Source organism: Alligator sinensis, unplaced genomic scaffold, assembly GCF_000455745.1.
Source record: "Alligator sinensis unplaced genomic scaffold, ASM45574v1 scaffold31_1, whole genome shotgun sequence".
NCBI classification, from domain to species: domain Eukaryota; kingdom Metazoa; phylum Chordata; order Crocodylia; family Alligatoridae; genus Alligator; species Alligator sinensis.
The window spans coordinates 3,745,445-3,752,400 of NW_005841884.1; the positions used below are offsets into that span (position 1 = coordinate 3,745,445).

The 6,956-nt window shown below is 39.0% G+C and overlaps 1 long non-coding RNA gene across 1 annotated transcript in view; it reads left to right on the forward strand.

Annotated features, from left to right (window-relative positions):
* Positions 1 to 1,749: 1,749 nt before the first annotated feature.
* LOC102370697 overlaps positions 1,750 to 6,956 on the forward strand; it is a 24,746-nt gene continuing 19,539 nt past the window's right edge. Inside the window, exon 1 of the long non-coding RNA XR_323125.1 lies at positions 1,750 to 1,936. This is a non-coding gene — a long non-coding RNA (uncharacterized LOC102370697). The remainder of the gene's footprint in view (positions 1,937 to 6,956) is intronic.

Consider the following 6,956-nt stretch of genomic DNA (forward strand, 5'->3'; position numbering starts at 1 on the left):
CCAATTAAAGTCTCCCCACTACATTTTCCAGATATACATTTTCTTTGTGCCATCATGGCTAGGGGAGAAGATTCTGGAAGAATTGACCAGTTGGAAACAATTGTAAGGGCACGTTGAAAAAAATTAGGTGAGCGAGTAGCTATCTATCTGTCCATTTCTCACAGTTGATAAAGCACACTTGTGTATGGGCAACATATATTAATTGTGATCCACCATTTATGTGCCCATCAATTCATGACTTTAATTAAGTCACTAATATTTAGGCTTAGTCCTTTCTTTCCAACTAGCATCTGTCAATAAGGAATGATTTGACACACTTTCTCTGGCCCGGTGAAAGAGATACAGATACAGTTCATCATAACCTTCTCAGCCCCGTGTTTGAGGATCTATTGAAACTGCTCACTAAAGAAGAATGCCAGTGGCAAAAGAATTAACAGAAAATCCTTTCTTGATTGGAAACAGTGAGTTTGTTTGTTTTTTCAGTTGTCTATTTTAGGTCTTGTACAATTAAAGTTACTAACTGCAATGCAGTGGTTTCCAGATTCCCACAGTCTGTTACAATAGGAGAGGGAAATGCATCTCAGGTCATTGATAGCCTTCAATTAATACATTAAGGCTTGTAATTAAAATAAAGTACTAGCAGCTTTATGAGATGCATCTGGCAAGGATGCTGGACTATCTGGAAACAGATAGATTCCTCCCAAATGTCTTTTCCCTGTATGCCTTATTTCTTACATACCACTCTGGAGTAATTGTTCAGGAATGGTTTCCTATTCAGTTATCTCCAGATCTGGAATGCAAGAATGGATCTTTGCTGAATGCAAGGCCTGCCTTTAGCATTCATTTTACATATCAGATCTATTTATTATTTTTATTATAGTAGCTCCCAGAAGTCCCAACCAAGCTCAGAACCTGATTGTGTTAAGTCGTGTACAGACAGCTGTATAAAGCTATGCTACAAAACAAAGGAAAAACTTATCGTAATGCACTTCTATCTAGCTACGGTATCAGCTACCATGAAGATATAGTGATACAGGTTTTTGTATGGACTAAAAACCTTAATGCAAATTTTTCTTTATCTGGTTACTAGTAGATGCGGACACCTATGTCCCTGCATCTTCAGTGCTGTTTTAACCTATGCCAGCTAGACTCAGCTAATGAAGAGGTACTAACATATGCTACAATTGCCCCTTGGTTTTGCTTTGTAGGCACAGCCACAGTACCCCACACAAAGATAGAACCTTATTCTGTGAAGTGAGTTTTTTTCTGCAGAAATTTAAGTTATTGCTCCTTTTCTTTTATCAGCTGGACAAATGAGATGCAGAGAGATTAAGTGACATGGCTAAAGTACACAGGAAAACTACAGTAGAGTCATCCACCTCACCTGAGGTGTGGTCCACAAGTTCAGCCACAGATTTAGCCTTTCTCTTTAGCACTGAACATAGCAGGTAAATTGCTGCTGGAATGACATAAGTCTGGGGGAAGGAAGCAATATGCATAGCAGAGGTATCATACTAGCCAAACCAAAAAAAAAGCTGGTAAGTGTTTGGTAGCAGTGTTAGATCTTATCAGCTCTTTATCTCTATTCAGACTTGATCCTTGTAGAAAACAGAGCCAGGTGGCAGTAATTGTGTTAGGAAAACAAACTAATCTTTGAAGAGGGAGAGCAGCTGTTCAGCAATCAGCATTATCAAAGGGATGTATAAATGCTCAACAAGGTTGCAGTGCTGGGAGGATTTGTGTCATTTCTGTAGCAGAGAAGGGGCGTAGAAAAGCAAGCTACTACACCTGTCACTCATGCCCTTAACCAGGGTAATGATGCAGCTGTAGGAAGTGGAACAGAGCAGACAGGTTATTTCAGAATAAGAGTTTATCTGAGGAATTGTCAGTGCTATATTAGCTGAGTAGTAATACTACTGAAGCTTTTGCTGTCCAAGTAAGTACCTGACAACCATGAAGTAATTAAAGTGTAACCAGTCCTGACTTTTAAATTATGACATGATTTACCACTACAAGCTGCCAGATGGAAACAAGCAGTAATTCATTACAGAATGACTTAGTTGTCTAATCATCTGAACTCACATGCAGGAACTACCCAAGCACTACATCTCCTGGCCTGGTGTCTCTGCATGTTTCCTGGTGCTCATTATTGCTGAATCCATGGGCATTTCCTGTACCTGGAGAGAGATTTCAGCCTTCTGGCAAAAGGAAACTATGGTCTGATGAGTTGGATATTGGACTTGAGAAATTGAGTGACCTGGGTAAATCATTTAATCTCCCTGTGCTTCTGTTTCTCCTGTGTCTGCCCTACCTATTTAGACTGCAAATTCTGCAGGTCAGCAGTTGTTTCTTTCTGTGTGCCTGTACAGCTCCTAGCGCAGTGGGGCTTTTAAATGCTACTGTTATATAATATTACCTAGCATATGCTTGGTAGTGTAAGAGAGTAGCTGGGATGTATCTATTTGCCTTGAGTACTTTTATGCCCCCTTTCTGTAATGCTGCAGCAAAATCCTTATCTCTGACTCCCTGGCTCAGGACATAATCCATTTCCGGCTGAGACTAAAAGGATATTGAAAACCCCTTTCTCCCCTCTCTTTAGCAGTATGCCCACTCTGTAGTGTCCTCAGTGTGGGTGATATAAAGGTACTAAAAAGAACGGCAATCTTCATGCTATCCCTACAACTGGTATAATTTCTTCATAGAACAGATCCTTGGAAAATGTGGGAGGCATATCCTCTTCCCCATTAAGTCTGCTTTGATGTCACTGGCCCTGAAAAGCAAACTTAAATGGCATAGTTCCCAGCTGGGTTTCCCCAGATGTAAGGGACTCCTGCATTGGCATGGAGCTAATATAGCCAGTCCAGTCCTATATCACACAAGGGAGGTGTCCTTTTAGTGAGAAGAGTGGGGTCAGGATCCTGCAGTGCTCTGTTCTGTTATCGCAGTGGCCCTTTTGAGACCACTAGGCAAAGCCTAGAGTAGCCTTGAGGTCACTCTAAGTTGCACTAAGAGACCATTCAGTCCCCGGCAAGCTTCAGGATCAGAGGTGCTAAGGTGGAACACCACCCACTCTTGCCTTTACTTCATAGCTTTTTGACCCTCCTCTGGGCCTGCACATGCTCCTCTGTATTAAGCATGGCTCCTCTGCACCCCAAGGTTGGGAGGCAGCAGAACATTATCTGACTGTAAACCGTTATCTTGAAGATGGAAACCAGTCACAAACCATGAAACTTAGGGATGGTGGGTGAAGGTTCAAAAGTCAAACATGAGTCCAGGTCCATGTTTTGCAGATACCAGCTTTATAATAAGCTGAACCAAGTTGTGGTTCTAAATAGCACCCAAGATTGGGAGAGTTAAATTCAGATTCAAAATGTCTGGCTTATAGCCAACCCAAACATTATTGTTGTTTCTGGATTATGTAGTTTAACAGAAAAGAAATGCTCTCATTAAGCAATGCCAACAAGATACACACTTGTGTCTTGTATTTAGTCTATTCTGTGAACTTTACTAAGGTTCTCAGAGAGACGAATTTTTAAAAATGCTTTAAAAATCTGCAACTCCCAAAAGTTTTCTTAAAAATAAAATGTTGCCACGTTGCTCTGCAGCAGTTAATTAAGAGATCTATTAAATGCTGACAAGAGCTTGATAATATTATATATTGCAGCAGACACTGTTCGTGGTGTTATTATTATGGTAGTAAAAAACAATTTCCATAATAACCCCTGTTTTCACAAGCTCATAACTTCTGAAACATTCTCTTTTTAGGCTGAAATTCTTCAGGCTTGGCTTCTGCCCAGAGGTGATTTTTTTTTGGAAACTTTGAGCAAAATCCCTCCAGTCACTCTTGATTTATGGGATGGTTTAACCCCCCCCCCCCAAAAAAAAACCTTTTTGCATTGTTAAAAAGATACCTAAATATTTCCCCTAGACTTACAGCAAAATTAGTTATTAGCAGCGTGAAAAGTAGGTGATACAATCCTTATGAAAGTCCTCAAAAATGGAACTATGAAACATTTTGGAGAATATTGTATGAGAAAGATGACCGGAAAATCTACAAAGGAAAAATCAAGCCTTTGTGGTGTTGAGTGCATCACTAATACAGTAGATAGAATATTAATTGTCTCTCTTCTATGACTGGATGTTTCTGATGCCTTGGGTAATTTCTGTGCGGAAAGAAATTGAAGAAACCAAGCAAGCACAAGTGAGAGGTAAAAGTTTTCTTGTGAATAAGAATTAGTGATGGATAGAACTCTAATTCTTATTAGATAGAAGGGGTTTCTTATTCTGCAAAGAATTTTTGTGATTAACTGCAATGAAAAGCCAAAGATAAGAACATTTTACAATCTCATAAAACTTGTGAACTGAACATCTGGGGGAAATCATTCTGGCTCAATCAAAATATTAAGTTTTGATCATTTTGAAACTTGTTTTGACTTTTTTACTCTCTCTGTTGGATTACTAGCTTACATTTTAAGCTGGAAAACTGTATTATTTTTTCTTTTTACATAATGTTGAGCAAAATATTTAGACATTAAAAAGTTCTCAATTTTTTTTAAAGTTGAAAAATGTGTCAAAACCAATTAAAAGTCTATTTTCAATAGATGTTTTCTTAATTAAAACTTAAAACCAAAATCCTGACTAGCTATGGTTGAGATGGATGTATAAAATGAAAGTGAAATATGTTACCAGGAACAATCTGGGCTACTAACTTGAGCCAGAATTGCTGGATTTTAAATTAATTGTAATCACTCAAGGAAAAGACTGAAGAGGAAAGTGTCTTAATGGTATAAGCAACACAAGAACCTGAGCCTCATTTGAGTCCAGTGGTACAGTTTCACCTCCCCCACCCCCCCTTCATTCCTGGTTTGCCCAAAGTTTAAAACAAACTGGGAGCATCTACATGTCACTGTATGGTGCACTACAGCAACATAGCTATCAAGTGAATCCACACATGATTGCCAGCTATGCCACTATAGTGGCATGCTCCCTGGGTATAGTGCAATGCTACAGTGATGTAGCAGCAACATTTACCCATGTGCCACATGCACAGTGCAGTAACCACCCATTCTGCATTGTGCTTTAGGAGAGGGTCAGCAACACCAGTGGAACAAAGAGTTTGCAGGAACTGGGTAGATTGTAATGATCCATGAAGTCAAACGACTCCCTCGCTGCTGCCTGAATAGAAATGCTGCTACTACTGCCAGACAGCGGGCATGTCTACACGCTGCTGTATGGTGATGTTGCTACGGAGCCATGTTTTATTACTTCCTTTCGTCAATGTGTAGACGTGCCCACTGTTTGGCAGTGGTAGTAGCATTTCTATTCGAGCAGCAGCGAGGGAGTTGCTTGACTTTATAGATCATTACAATCTACCTGATTCCTGCAAACTCTTCATTCCACAGGTGTGAATGACCCTCTCCTTTTTTGAAGGTAATAATGTTCCACTAATCTAGCTATTCTTTCCTCTGCAATTCTGCTGCCTCTTAGTTCCTCCTAGGAATATAGCACCTATTTCACAGCCCTACAGACTGTTTTTAAGTCTAACTAAAACATTAACTCAGGTGTGGAAATATCTTTCAGTAAAGTATTGGATGGACTATAAAGATGCTCCATATGGCTTGATTTTTGTTTTATGAATCTGAGGGGTGTACATGATTTAGTTCTAATGAGTACAAGACTAAAGAAACAATACTTTTTGTAATTGCTTTTGCCTAGTGTGTAGTGTTTTAATACAAGATGTACAATATAGCAAATCACATAATTCAGTAAAGTTATATTAGTTTCTGCTTTGATCTTAAGTTGAATAATATACCCCCAGGCCCTTAGCATATTAGTAAAATTGCTAGTTTCTTTTTACCTGGAGAAAAATGTGTTATATGCAATGATGTACCACATCATCTGCCAACCCCCTTTACCTGCCCATGAGCAGATCTAGGATTTTGAAATTATGAACCCCAGGCTTCTTGAAATTCAGTAGGACTTAATCTCCTAGGCTCCAGTTTTTCTAAGGTACTTTAGTCTAGAGATGCAAGTAAAGACCAGGTTGGCTTATGGAAAAAAAGTGCTTAAGCAGGCTAGAAATGTTAATGCCTCGTGGACTCTAGGTTACTTTTGAAAATTAGACCCTGTCTCCTCTATTGGTTAGGTGCTCTTATGGGGTGGAAAATAGCTCTTCTCAATGAGCAGCAACAGTTTAAAAAAAAAAAAAGCAAGGAAGAGTATAGGTTGAAAATTAAGAGGACTATTACTGAAACTATCTATCATAATATCTCTGTATAAGTTATCAATATATCCTCCCTTGAAAAAATCTACTGAAATCCTATCATCCTTTCCCCAAAAAGATCTAGAACTAAAAAATATATAACCTTTTGTATAAGATATTTAAAGTTTAACAATGCATATTTTCACTGGTGTTTCCACAATCTTTAAATTTCTAATCAGTGCCTTCTTAAGAGGGGGAGATAAACCAATGCTAGGTGCTTGTGAATATCTCACTGAAATCATGGTGAATTTTACCATTGGGTGTTAAGTCGATGCTGTGCTTCAGAAAATCCCATGTTTAGGCTTTCTGTGCTTCAGTTTTTGTCAGCAACATAGGGTAACAATAGCAATGATACATACAGCATCCTGCAATAAAAGTATGCATGGATTTCAGAGCCTGTGCTGAAAAGAGCTGCTGTTTTCATACATGATTTTTTTTCTCCTCTGTTGCTAATGTGGTCCCCTTGAATCAAAATAGTTGTACCAGACTGAAGTAATAAGCAAATGCACAGAGGCACAAGGCCACTGGTCTGTGTTTAAGACCAGTGCCTTAACATTCATTATTGTGGCATTCTTTTGAGGAGGAAAAGCCTTTCATCCCTCTTAAAAAGCATGAACATGGGATGTACATTAGGCTTTCTTCACAAAAGAGTTTTTTTGTGTTTCCTTCTCGGAGACATTTTCCCCCCTCGTGC